Source organism: Sphaerodactylus townsendi, linkage group LG04, assembly GCF_021028975.2.
Source record: "Sphaerodactylus townsendi isolate TG3544 linkage group LG04, MPM_Stown_v2.3, whole genome shotgun sequence".
Taxonomy (NCBI): Eukaryota; Metazoa; Chordata; class Lepidosauria; order Squamata; family Sphaerodactylidae; genus Sphaerodactylus; species Sphaerodactylus townsendi.
The window spans coordinates 74,915,451-74,930,355 of record NC_059428.1 but is presented as its reverse complement, the minus strand read 5'-3'; positions in this window follow the sequence as shown (position 1 = coordinate 74,930,355).

Sequence of the window (14,905 nt, the reverse complement as noted above, 5' to 3'; positions counted from 1 at the left end):
AGGCAGCCAGCCTTTCAGCCCTGCCTGGGACAGATCCTCCTGTTGGTCTGCCTGCCTGCCAGCCGAGCGGAAGTCCACCGGGTGAGCTGCTGCCTGCTGCCACTGGGAAGGAGTGAGAGTCCTTCCCCACTCCACCTCCTGCATTGGAAACACTCCAGGTGGGGCCAGCCATAATAGAGTTCCACCAGCAGCCCAAGGCCAGCCCTGCTTAGCCCTGCTCTGGGATAGAGACCCTCCTGCTGGCCTCCGCCTGCCTGCCTGCCAAGCAGAAGTCCATCTGGTGAGCTGACGCCTGGGCCGCCACTGGGAATGGTTAGAGTCCTCCTTCCCCACCCCACCCCATTGGCCAGAAACATCCTGCAGGGTGGGGCCTGGGCAGGCTACACACGTGCAGGGAGTTCCACCCAGCAGCCCAAGGCAGCTGTGCTTAGCCCCTGCCTGGGACAGACCCCTCCCACCTGCCTGCCTGCCTCCGCCAAGCAGAAGCCACCTGGTGAGCTGCCTGCTGCCACTGGGAAGGAGGAGAGTCCTTCCCCACCCACCATTGGGACTCCAGGGTGGGCCCAGCTACGCAGGATCCCACCAGCCCAAGGCTTGCAAAGTGGTGTGGCTTCTGGGTGGTGTGAGCCCTCAGCCTTCACTCCGGGCTGTAGCACTTCTTACCCATCTCTGGATACACCCACCACCACTTCATACAAGCAAGGTCTTACTTCGGGACAGATTCTAAGTGGTGCAGCCCCTTCGGGCTTATCATCTAGTTTCCTTTAACCTCAGTTTTCCCAACCCTATATTACACTTCCCCAGGTAGAGGATATTGTTGTAATAGGAATGTTTTTGTGAAGTTATTACTTGTTGTATTATAGGCATTAGTCGATAGGTAGGTTAGTTGATCAGCCTGGCTTTTATACCAGGGTTGGTTAGGCTGAGACTAGTTAGGTTTTAGGATAAAGGGAAGTTGCATAATTATGGGGGCACCAACTTTGGGGCTGGGGATCCCCGCTTTGGATGGGACGGGGCAGAGTACTGCGTAGGCGGCGCGCCATATGATACAGAAGTGATGCACGAGATACAGCCATGCTCGCCCACCTTCTGACTCTCCTACCAATCCTGGCAAGAAACGATGGTGGCTGGGATCAGGGATAATTTTGCTTCGTCATTGGTGCTAATCAATGCCAGGTCCATTTCAACAATAAGCATCATGGTACTTCTCTCGAGATTTTCCTCGGTGCCTCCAGCAGGACTCTGGCAGGTGTCACCAAAACCTGGGTGCTGCATGGTGAGACCGTCGCTTCATGGGCGAAGTCGCGCTCCCGGGTTTCGCATGCCTGCGGCTCACCGACATCACGCAACACAGGGCCGGGGTAGTGGCATTGTTCATCCGGGCTGCGAGTCTATCCCTCTTTAGGGCAGTCCCTAACCTGGAGATCACTGGCATGGAGTGTGTCGGTCACCTAGAGTGGTTGGCCTTCGGAGAGGTTGGCTGTTCTTCCTGGTGTACCGGGTTTAGCGCGATCGGGAGTGCAGCTCTGTCACGGTTTGCTGGAGGTGGTGTCGGATATGCTATGCGGTTCCCCAAACTTATTGTTTTGGGGACTTCAACATCCACGCCGACGTACCGCCGGGGCCATCGGCGTATCGGGCGTGCCGCTGACCTAGTGCGTCATCTATGGCAACGCTTAGGCCTCTTCCTTTAATCAACTTTGGCCCCTACCCATGAGGCCGGTCCACACGCTTCGGATTTGGTCTTCGGCTCAGGGATGAACTCTGGTCGTGATCCTCTATCAATAGAGTGCCATGGTCCGGACCACTTATGCCTTTGAAGGTCCGGATGGACGGTTGGCCGTCAACACCCCCGGCTCCATAGGGCGTACGGGCCGCATTTTTGCCCGCCCGCTGAGACTTTATGGATCCACTTTGGTTTCCTGAATGCTCTTTCACTCTCTGGAACCCTTTACCGGCACACCTTTCGGGACATGAGCAGGTGGAGGACTGGAAATGCCCGCCTCTCCGATGCCATCGAGCAGTTGTTGCCCCTCGGCGCCCTCTTACAGCCCCCGCTGACGCGCTTCCATGGTATAATGGAGGGAGTTGCGCCCAAATGAAGCGGGTCTTAGACGCCTAGAGAGAGCGCAGTGTGGAGGAAATCTCACGCATCAATGGCTTTCGGCGCTAACATCTTATAGGACGCTTATGAAAGCCTCCATGATGATGCATGCGCACGGCTGAGCGCTTAAGAGGGTCTTCTTCTCCTCCTCCATCGGCCCGCCAGCTCTAGCCTTCAGCTTCCAATCTGTTTCAAGATAATTGCCGGTCATTGACTCTCCTTGGTCAGAGAGAGGTCATCAAACTCTCCAATTGATATCAGCTGTGAGGCATTTATGCGAGCTTCTTTGGCGATAAGGTTGCGCCGAAGCCCTCCGCCATGACCTCCCACCCACGCTTTTGGCTACAATTAGTGAACTGGAGACTCCCTTGCCAGCTTCTGGCCCGTGTTTGGCCCAGTTTTCCCTACTCTATGAAGCCGCTGTAGACAGGACCGACCTTAGCTGCTGTTAGACCTACTACCTGTCCTTCTGGATCCGTGTCTGCCTTGGCTTGTGAAAGCCTGCCAGGCGGAGCTACGACCCCATCTGTTGAGTATCATCAATAACTCCCTTGAGCAAGGAGTTTTCCCAGATGGGTTGAAGGAGCAGTGGTCCACCCACTCTTAAAAAGACCATCATTAGATCCTAGGGATCTGGCCAATTACCGCCTCCCGTTTCGAATCTGTCGCCTGGGGAAGGTAATTGAGAGAGTGGTGCTGGAGCAGCTTCAGGCTTCCTGGATGACACATCGGCTTTCGACCCCTTCCAGTCCGGCTTCCGTGCTGGGCATGGACGGAGACTGTTCTCGCCGCCAGTCACAGATACACTCCGTATGCAGCTTGACCATACAGGATCGGCGCTGCTGGTATTGCTAGATCTTACCGCGAGCGTTTGATGTGGTCGACTCATGACCTTTTGACCCACCGCCTGGCTGCCTCTGGAGTGCGGGGCACCGTCCTTCAGTGGATTGCCTCGTTTCTCCGCGGACTCAGCAAGTGAGGTGCAGGGATGAGGCCTCCCGGAAGTGCCCGCTGATTGCGGTGTACCCCAGGCATTATTATCCCCGCTGTTGTTTAACATCTACATGCACCCCTTGCTCAGCTGGTACGGAGTTTTGGGCTGTCTTGTCATCAGTATGCAGATGACACTCAGCTCATTCTGCTGATGGAGGGGGGAACAGCCACCGCCCCGCAGCTCTACAGCATTGTTTGGAGGCGGTCGCTGGTTGGTTGCGACAGAGTAGGTTAAAACTGAATCCATCGAAGACGGAGATCCTCTGGCTGGGCCGTGAGGGGGAGAGGGGGATGTTTCAGCCGCTGCGTGGGAGGGGGTCACATTGGCACCGACCCCCTCCGTACGCAACCTGGGGGTCCACCTGGATTCGTCTCTATCAATGGAGATCCAGGTGGCCCATATAACACGGGTTGCTTTCTTCCACCTTTGCCAGGCCCGGCGGCTGGCCCCTTATCTCTCCCAAACTGACCTGGCCACAGTGATCCATGCAACGGTCATCTCCAGGCTAGACTCTGGTAACTCGCGTTCCGCGGGCCTCCCCTTGCGCCTGATTCGGAGGTTAAAACTGGTCCAAAATGCAGCTGCGCTGCTCTGCTTACAGGCAGTGCCACCTGGGATCATATCCAGCCTGTGCTGCGCCAGCTGCATTGGCTCCCAGTAGAGTTCCGAATCATCTTCAAGGGGTTGGTGCTGACCTTTAAGGCCTTACGCGGCCTGGGACCTTCGTATCTTCGGGACCGCATCACCCCACATGTCCCTATACGGCCTCTTCGCTCTGCGGAGGCCAATCTACTGGTGGTCCCTTGCCCCTCGCTGATAATGGGTTGGCCTCCACACGGGCCAGGGCTTTACGGCCCTGGCCCCAGCCTGGTGGAACGCTCTTCCACCAGTTGTCCGGACCCTGCGGGATCTTACTGAATTCCGCAGGGCCTGTAAGACGGAGTTGTTCCGCCAGGCCTTTGGAGGATCCAGCCGTTGATGGTGCCCCCCCCCCCATGGCCTTTACATCAGTGCCTTTGCCATCTGGGGTTTGCTGATCTTCCCCCTGAAAGAGGGTTTGGAAATGGATCTGTCGGACGCCATTGCGTGTTAGTTTTAATCTTTCTACTAGTTTTTATTTTACTGCTGCTTTTAATGGTTTTAGTTATTTTACTTGTATACGTGCATTTTTATCTGTATATGTGCATTGTATTGTACACCGCCCAGAGCCCTACGGGGATGGGGCGGTATAATAAATTGAAATAAATAAATAAATAAATAAAATAATACTCAGAGTCTCAGGAATGAATGGAATAAGGAGCAAGATTGTCCCATTTTGCCAAAGCAGTGGCCATAATGTTTATACCTGCTTTTTCCATACTGATAACTCTTTAGCAAAGGGTTGAGTAACATCCCAGTCCAGAGCCCTGGGCAGCCAGGGATGTCACCCTACCATCTCCAGAGAGTTTTCTAGTGGTGTGGGGAGGGAGAAAAGATTAAAAGAAACCTGCCCCCAGAAAGTCTTCTATTGGATTCATTAACTTACGTAATCCTGAAAATACCCCCAGAATGCCCCCAGCCATGCCAGTGCAGCATTCTAGGCAAAAGAGGCTGAGACATGGCTCCTGGGTGTCCACATGTCTATCACCTTCACCAGTGCATTTGCCAATTGTGCTGGTGGCGTGGGAGCCTCCATCAACACAGGGCTGCATCAGCTCCAGAGGAGAGTTTGCCCCCACCCCCAGATTGGGCTCAGGCAACCCAATCCAGAGCACTGTGGCAGCTAGGGGCAGCCGAATTCAGAGCTCAATCCAGAGGGCTTTTTGGCGACATGATGAGGCAACCCTCTCCTCCTGGCCACCAAAAAGCCCTCCATTGAGCTCAATGGGCTAGCTTATACCATCCCAAAGGTCCATGTTCCAGTCTACCACGTTCCTGGAGGCAATGCCATGGTGGGAGCCGATGGCCACGTCTCTGGAACTCCTCCACTATGCCAGCAGGGCTGGTGATGGTGCTGGGGTGGGAGGCCATGTCAGCCACCTGCCAGCAGATTTGCCCCTATGTTGGGGTAAGTGCTCCAGGGAGCATGTTTCCACTGGCATAGGGCCCAGTTGCCTCCACAACCCTCTTCGCCCTCCCCTTCTGGATTGGGCTATAAATCATCTAACTGTTGGTGTTGTAAGTTACACACACTGCTTAGTTCTATGGTTCTCTGTATGTCAAACGTATGTGTAAAAGCTTGAACAGTTAAAAGTGGGAATGCTTTCTTTGTTCAGTCAAAATGGACAGAAACCACATTGGATGCAGAGTAATTTCTAACTTTGCCACATACTACTTCCTTCATGTATATCTCTCTTAAGTGAACAAGGCCTTGCAGTCAAATAATATATGAATTAGAGTATCACAATCTAAATTAAATAAGCAATATCAGATAGACTTCCTTGTAGTACCTCAAATATATGGACATGCTAATTCCAAAATACTGAAATTGGAAGTGTGATGAAGTGTGTCATCTGCCAGAAAGTGTCTCAAGTAGAAGAAAAGCAAAACAATTATTTAAATGACTCAGGGAGGAAAAAAACTTTATCATAACCCACATCTACATGAATCACTGTTCTGTTCAGAGAAAAGGGAGCTGTTTTCCTGCATGATATGGAATAGCTTTACTTCTGTTCAAAATATGCAAATCTAGGGGAAAAACAAATGAAACGCACTCATCTTCAGTGCAAGAGTTTTTAGTGTATTTGTGTGACTAGCATTTTGCTTGCTCATAAAAATAAATTGCTATATGATCTATTTGTTCCATATGAAACCAAAGAGTGCAGCATTAAGCACCATAGGAAGGCTGAACGTACGTAATACTTATCATCCAGTGTAAGGTGTTAGATTTTTGTGCAAAATCTAAAGTTAGCAGAGTGCACAGCAAAGCCCATCTGATCTCTGTGTGTGCTAGGGATGAATTTATAAAAAGCCTCCTTTATCTATTCAAACTAATATACTTCATTTATTGTGGGAACTCCAACTGTGGATAAGATAGAGTAACTGTAGCTTCCTAATCTAGTCAAACTAATAGGTTGGGGGGAGAGATACAGGACCTGCATTCTGCCCTCATGATGGCAAGATGAAGAAGAGTATGGGTACATATGGAGGAGGCGGGAAAGCAGGAAGGGGGTTTCCCTGAGGTTAGCAGTCTATACATCAAAGGGGTAGTGTCAGAGCAGCAGAGAAAGAATGTCCAGTGGCTGGACCCCACTTTCTCTCTGACCCCCCCCCCCCCTAGAGTCTGAAGTAAAAGACTGCACAAAGTCCCTCACTTCTAACATAGGTTGTCGCAAATACCCAAACTTGGCAGGAAAGGTACAATTGAACACAGTTGAGCTCCCTGCATTTTAATTTCAGAATGTTATTAATAAATGGGACATGCAGGAAAATCTTTGTGCATTCCTTTGCGATCCATTGAAAAGTGTCTCACAATGTATTTCTTCAAACAATGTATGATTAACTTAGGGAGTTCACGTTTGAAAGGTATTATAATGGTCTCTGGCTGACAGTGGGGGATTTTTTTATTTTATATATTTAAACTATTTATACACCCATGTTTCTCCCAGACAAATGGGATCAAAGACAAGCAACGAAATACAACCATTTAAAACAAAGAATATTCAAAAATTCAGAACATCAAAAAATTAACAGTAACTTTAATAAAGGAATAGCTCTTGTTTAAGAATTCCTAACCCTCTATTGTCCTGACCATTCTGAAATGCAACCATGTAGCTCCAAAGACTCTTTTTTAAAAGTTCGGGTTTACAACTCTTACTGAAGCCTTTAAAAAGACAAAGGCTGCCTGAATTCCCGACGGTGCCCACTTCATTGTGGGGTACCTCAGGGAGCGCTATTGTCCCTGCTGTTATTTAATATCTACATGCGACCCCTTGCTCAGCTGGTACGGAGTTTTGGGCTGATCTGTCATCAGTACGCTGATGACACTCAGCTCATTCTGTTGATGGAGGGGGGAGCGGTCATCGCCCCTGCAGCTCTCCAGCACTGTTTGGAGGCGGTTGCTGGTTGGTTGCAACAGAGCAGGTTAAAACTTAATCCATCAAAGACGGAGATCCTCTGGCTTGGCCGTGGGGGGGAGGGTGGGAATTTCCAGCCGCCGGTGTGGGAGGGGGCCTTATTGGCGCCGGCCCCCTCGGTCTGCAGCCTGGGGGTCCACCTGGATTCGTCTCTTTCAATGGAGACCCAGGTGGCCCATATAACCCGGGTTGCGTTTTTCCATCTTCGACAGGCCCAGCGGCTGGTTCCCTTCCTCTCCCACACGGACCTGGCCACGGTGATCCATGCAACGGTCACCTCCAGGTTGGACTATTGTAACTCGCTTTACGCGGGCCTACCCTTGCGGTTGATCCGGAGGTTACAACTGGTCCAAAATGCGGCGGCCCGCTTGCTCACGGGGGGCGCCTCCCGTGACCATATTCAACCAATATTGCGTCGCCTGCATTGGCTCCCGGTTGAATTCCGGATCATCTTCAAGGTATGGGTACTTACCTTTAAGGCTTTACGCGGCCTGGGACCCTCATACCTTTGGGACCGCATTACCCCATATGTCCCTACTAGGCCTCTGCGTTCAGCAGAGGCCAATTTGCTGGTAGTCCCTGGCCCCTCAATGACGCGGCTGGCCTCCACGCGGGCCAGGACTTTTACAGCCCTGGCCCCTGCCTGGTGGAACACTCTTCCTCCAGCTCTCCGGGCCCTGCGGGATCTTGGTGAGTTCCGCAGGGCCTGCAAGACGGAGTTGTTCCACCGGGCCTGCAAGACGGAGTGTCCAACCGCTGATGAGTGCCCCCTCCACCCTCCTGTTTTTCGGGCCATTACCACCTATGGGCCCCACTCTTTTCCTCCCCTTCTGGGAGCATTTAATTGGTACTATTGCAGGCATTGTTGTTATTATTTGCTGCTTTTAACTTAATTCTTTTAAAACCTATATGTAATTTACTGTTGTTCACCGCCCAGAGCCCTTCGGGGGTTGGGCGGTATATAAGATTAAAAAATAAATAAATAAATAAATAATAAATTCAACTGGAAGTCTGCTGCTCAGAGACTTTGGTGATGGGGGGACAGAAAGAAGCAAATAAATAGGGCTAGAGTAGCCACAGAAAAATCTGTCCAAGGAAAATTTAAATCATACCATGTTATCTTTCTAGGTACAGTATTCTCCATAGTTTTAGGTAAGTATCCCTTTATACCTTAGCACCTTTAAACAAACAACACAGTTATAAAGTTAGATCACCAGATACTTCTTTGTATTTGTTAATTTCATTAGCCGTACTGAGACTTCAGGCTGTATCTTCATCAGTTGGCAAGCATATGTGCGTTGCATGTTGGTAGGCACTTCTGGTTCCAAATATATTTCCTCTTTCTGTTTTCAGGAATCATCACTGAAACTGAAAGGTGATGAAAGTATGACAATTTCACAACTCTGGAGCATAATGACATGAAACTATTACTTCCCCATAGAAGCCCAGGTGTTTCCTTATTTTGATGTGGGGACCATTTTGCTTATAAGATACCGCACTTGCTATCTTGCCATCACACAGCAGCCATAGTGTGTCTTTGTGGGGGGAGGGACCCAGGTATGAAATAAGCTTTGGAGGTGCTGCTGACCCCCTACTATGTTTGGCAGATGACCATGATGGGGGACCAGCAGCACCAGGATGTGCAACCAAGCATGGGCATCACTGGGAAAGAACCTACCTCTTGGACATGACATCAGGCAGCCATAAGGAAAAGTTGTGGATGGGGAGGGGAGAGGGTGATGTAGTAGGGTGTGAGAAGCCCCTGTTATGCATTTGGAACCAAATGGGGGCACAGCTGTGGCACAACTCAGACTTTATTGAATTGCAAGTCACATAAAGGTCTGATGACTCAAGATGCCATCTCCCTAGGGTCATAGGGAGACAGACTGAGTCTTTCCTGGTATGGCATGCATCTCAATGGAGTGGGGTAGCTGGTGGAAGGGCTGGCCGGGTTAAATGCTGCACTTTAGGGAGTGAGCTGGGACTTAGCATAGCAAATTTAGCAGAGCGGAAGTGGGGGAGGGGAACAGTACTGGCCATGCCCTGAGGTCTCCCTGTTGAACCATCACCTGCAGAAAAGCCAAACAGAGACATATGCAGTGATAGCAACCACACTGAAGTGCCATAATGGGCTCATCCATGGCTATGGAGCCCAGGCAGAAACCATAGTCCTAGACCATGGGTAGGGAACCCAATTGGCCATGCTGATAGGGGCTGATGGGAATTGTAGTTCCTGAACATCTGGAGAGCCGCAGGTTCCCTACCCCTGTCCTAGACTCATGAGAAGGGAATTATTTTTAGTATCTTTCTTTGACAGGAGTTCACCTCACAATTCCTTTAAGGCAGATGTTGGTACCATCCAGACTGTGTTGAAGGATTAGCCATCTGCCATAACAAACTGCCACTCCTGCACAAGGCTCTGGTCCTGCAAAGGAATGAGTACAAGGGTTGCCCAGCAAGCTGCTCCAAGGGCCCTTCCAAACCTCTAATACACTTTGTCCTCTACTGGACACAATGGTTCCAGACAAAAGAATGAACTAGAAGCCCCTTTTGAGGCTGAAAACATCCACTGGCAGTTTGCCTAGGAATCTTTCTTGGGATCTTTTCCCATCTCACGACAGGGATGATGGCGCCAGGAGGCTGTGGTTCATGCTATTCCCACATAAACACAATGTTGGGCTGGATTTTGGGAGGCTGCATGGCCTAGGCAGTACCTGGCCTCATACGATGGGAGCAGGGAAGCAGGTATGGGGTCCAGGCCACTGCTTACCTGTCACTCCGTAGTCACCCTTTCAAGGGGACCCTCTGGAGGTAGGGTACCAGTTAGGATTCTGCAATGAATCATGTTTGTCACACAGTATGGACTTTGCTCACCCCATTGGGTATTAGTGCTTAGTGGTCACCCAGTAGTTTTAAGTGCCTTCTTGATGATTTTCCTGCCACCCAAATGCCCTGCTGTTCACTCTGAGTCTGAGAAAGAGTCCAGTGCTGCATGCCCTCTCCAATGGGTTATGGAGCATCCTTGGTGGCAGTTGTTAAGGAAGTTGGCACCACTGAGGAAACAGAAGATAGTAATTGGAACTTAGTGATTGGTACTTAGCATCTACATTAATTCCTTAATTTCATTTGTATACTCAGAGGAGCATTATAAAACAGGCAATTTGGCAGAAAGAGGGTTTTTCACAGGCCCACTCTACATAGGCTTTCTGTGCTATGGCATAGGAATTTCTCAAATTTGGATTAATTATTGTGCCAATTCTTGGATAAGAAGACTTAGAACTTGAATCACTGTTATGAAATTTAGATAAAGTAGGACTATCATTGTGTTGTTTTATTTGTAATTCATTTTAAAACATGCTAGTGTGATCGGTGTATCTTTGATTCTTTCATATTTTGACATATTCAGTTTTAAACAACATTTTAAATGAGAAAACTGAGAAATTATTTGTTGGAATAAGGTCTTTACAGGAAACCTGGGGCAAATTAATTTCTGATTTCCTGCTGAAACCAGAGAACTAGCAACTGTTAAGGCAGTGATGGCGAACCTTTTTGAGACTGAGTGCCCAAATTGTAACCCCAAACCCACTTATTTATCACAAAGTGCCAACATGGCAATTTAACCTGAATACTGAGGTTTTAGTTTAGACTAAAACAGTTGACCCCAAGGCGTGCATTACTCAGGAGTAAGCTTGGTGGTAGTCGGTGACTTTGCTTTGAAGCAATCGTGCAACTCTTCCAACGAGTGAATCACGACCCTAGGAGGGTTTGCTCAGAAGCAAGCCCCCACTGCCAACTCCCAGGTAAAGATTGTGCTTTAGTTCTTCGCATGAAAATTAGTGGGGTTTAACAGCGCTTAACAGGGTTACCTACACTGCTTCCCCAAAACTAGGTCTTTGGTTTAATGCTGATAATCGAGCCCAGCGGCCCAGGCCAGCCTACATGTATGTGTGTGTGGGGGGGCACTCTGTTTGCATGTGCCCACAGAGAGGGCTCTGAGTGCCACCTCTGGCACCCGTGCCATAGGTTCGCCACCACTGTGTTAAGGTGTGAACTCTAGAAGGAGAGTTAATTCACCACCCAGACCTGTGACTTAGCATTTAGCATTCTAAAATTCAACTCAACAGACACATGGTTATTTTTGGTAGTTGCCCCTCCTTTTGAAAATGCCTCTAGGTGGGTCTCTTGCAGCCAATCCAGAGTGGCCTGGATGGCTGGGATAGCACCACTCCAACCAACCCAGAAAAGTGCTGGAACTCCAGCATGGGAACCCCAGCAAAGCAAAAAAGAAAGAAAACAGGGCTGAAAATTCCCCATGCGGGGGAATAGAAATATGCTACAAAAATCATGGCATATCTCAACCAGAGCCTATGCCAGCATATGGAGCCCGGCCAGGCAGTGGAGGCTGGCTAAGGTTGACCCACCCCCACTACACTGCACAGCATTTTGTACAGCAGGCCTGGGTAACAGTGGCAGCTTCCAGATCAGGTGCTGAGAAGCTGTGTAGAACCCATCTGCCCAGGTAAGTGACCCCCCCACCACCAGTGCATTTGTCCCTTGCACAGGTGGGATGGGCACCTGTGCATGGGGTATGCCAGCTTGTCTAGTTCAGTGGTACGAGCACTGATCTTCATTTGCTATCTTCGGGAAAAGGCTCTCAGAATCTGAAGGAATTTAAAGAAGATCTAGTACAAACTCTTGCTATGAAGCAGGGTGCATTAAACAAGTAATTAACAACATGATGTGCTCTTACATAACCAGAGCTTATAGAATTTTTCAACTGTAAGCAACAGGCCAGTGTTGCCTTTTGCTTTTTAAACAGCCTGTTTCCATATCTAACATTAAAAAATCATATAACTCTTTGAAAGAAAGGTGATTCCTGTCCCTAAGGCTGTCCTACTGGCCTTGACCAGGTCAGGGCACTTTCTGCCCTGGTCCCAGCCTGGTAGAATGTTTTGTCAGATGAGACCCAGGTCCTGTGGGATCTGATACAACTTCATAGGGGCTGTAAGACAGATCTGTTCCAGCCGGCCTATGGTTATTATTATTTGTTCAATTTGAGGCAGGCAGTTGAGGCAGCAATGGTATTCCATCAGGCAGGCCTCCCTCTCTCCCTCCTTCTCCTCCCCTTAAAATTATTCTATTTCTCTTTTAAATTGGTACATTTTAATTGTTTTTTACGCCATCTAGTTTAATTGCATATTGATTTGATTGTTACGTTTTATGCTGGAAGCCTCCCTGCGCCTGTAAGGGGAAGGGTGGCCTATAAATAGAATGAAATAAATAATAAATGAGATTAGCCAAAATGACATAACACTGTGCATTAAGTGTTCAACTTCTCTGGAACTGGGTATTAAAAAATTAAAAGGAGGGAGGATGGAGGTCCTGGATAGAATGCTCTGCCAGTTTTAAGAGGTATAATGTGTGGCACATAAGAGGTTTCAGCCATGCTTTACTGAGAACAAGTCATTCCCCCCAGTTGAAGTCATGCAATTCAAACCATAAAAACCATTCTGATTAATTATATTTTAAGGTTTTTAAAGCATCCATCTTTTCATTTCCTTTTTCCTGATAAAAGGCTGTGGAGAACTTGAAAGCTTTTGGTGTTGTGTTATTTTGGTTGGGTCTAATAAAAGGTGTGATCTCATTTTGTTTTCAGATTTTGCTTTGTACCAATTCAGCTATATGCAGTCTCTTCACCCAGTTTATTTGTGTTAAGAGCTGACGCCACCTTCTGGATATAAGAAGACAAACAGCTTCATGAGGCTTAGCAACACTATTTTGTACCTCCCCTCCTTCTGGCTCATTCCCTCAACCCTTGCAGCTCAGCAAAGCATCTGAAAAATGTGGTTCTTCTTTTAATATTTCACAGAGTATAAGGAAATCATTTTTGACAAAGCACTAAGTCTGAACAAATGGAAGAAAGATATGCAAAAGGTATCGTGTGGGAGGGGAGCAACGATGCTATATTCCATAAGGATATTCTCTGTGAAAGTCCAAACTAAATTAATGGGAACTGTGCAAGAACACTGCAGTGTGTTCACAGGGCTCCCACCATTTAAATGAGGCTGGTGGAGGACTGAACCCCCTCCCAACATAGTATGGTGGGTAGGTGTTAACTGAGAAGTCATCTTAGAACTTTATAATGGTGATCAAGGCCTAATCCCAAGATGATCCCAAGACTTAAATGAGTCATATTCAAGTTTTTTCTTAATCATACAAAACACGAAGAGTATGGTTAAGGCAGATCTTTTTATTTATTTATTTAGTTTTTAAAATGTAGCTATTTTGATAATACGAGCATAATTTCTAGTGCAATCTCACCACAATAGTATGTTTTGAGTCTCAGTATTAAAGCAAAGTACATAAAAAAGCAGCCTGGAAATCCAACAGCTAGTGGAAATATCTGTCTCAGTCAAGGTAACAAACACTTACAAAAAACCAAAATTGCACCTATGCCTCTGTCTAAGGGTCAGAGATTTCTAGCAAGTCCTTCTGAATATTACATATGTCTGATTCCCACAACTCTATGTAAATGATAATTCCCTCTCTTTCCACCCCTAAAAATATTCTGTCCTTAGAGATTGTCTTTTGCTGTTTCAGGAAAAAACTGGAAAAAGTTTATGTTCATAAAATAAAAAAAATGAATCCACAGCTACAATGGACCTTGCATGGAACAATTTTAATTTTCTTGCTGTAGATGTGTGAATTAATTTCAACCATTTCTCCGTATTAAATTGGAAAATATTTGCTATTTGGCCTAATATATAACAATTTCATGAAGACAACTACTTTGATACTTAAACATTACTGTAATCCACAGCAAATCTATTGCAGAGGTCAAACATTTCCAAACATATAGAACAGTGATGGCGAACCTTTTTGAGAACAAGTGCCCAAACTGTAACCCAAAACTCACTTATTTATCGCCAAGTGCCAACATGGCAATTTAACCTGAATACTGAGGTTTTAGTTTAGAAAAAATGGTTGGCTCTGAGGTGTGTGTTACTCAGGAGTAAGCTTGGTGATAGTCGTTGGCTTTGCTTTGAAGCAACCATGCAACTCTTCGAATTAGTGAATCATGACCCTAGGAGGGTTTACTCAGAAGCCCCATTGCCAGCAACCGAGCTTACTTCCAGGTAAAGGATCGCGCTTTTTTCTTTGCGTGAAAATCAGTGGGGTTTAACAGTGCTTAACAGGGTTACCTATATTGCTTCCCCAAAATTAGGTTTAATGCTAATAATTGAGCCCAGTGGCCCAGGCCAGCCTAGATGTGGGGGGGGGAGCAATTCCCCCCCCCCCATGACAAACTCTGTTTGTGCGTGCCCACAGAGAGGGCTCTGAGTGCCACCTCTGGCACCCGTACCATAGGTTCGCCATCACTGATATAGAACTTGGACTTGCAGCATTGTCTTTGCTTTTCGTGCTTTCAAAATACCAAATGATGAATGTATTAGCGTAGGTTTCAAATTCTAATAAAGATAACAAGTAACCACAATATGATGCATTTTTGTATCACTTGTTAGATTCACCTAAACAGGGAAATAGAATTATTCATTTGATTGAGATAGAACATTTCTTAAATTTTAGAGATCTGGCCATAACAATACATGAAGCCCAATTCTGGTCGTGTCTGTTTATGATTTCACTGCATTCAGTACACTTTACTCCCCCATAAGCAGGAATTATCCCTATTTTTAACTGCTTATGTCAAACCCCCAGGCATAAGTCAGATGTTCAATCTATTCCCGTAAC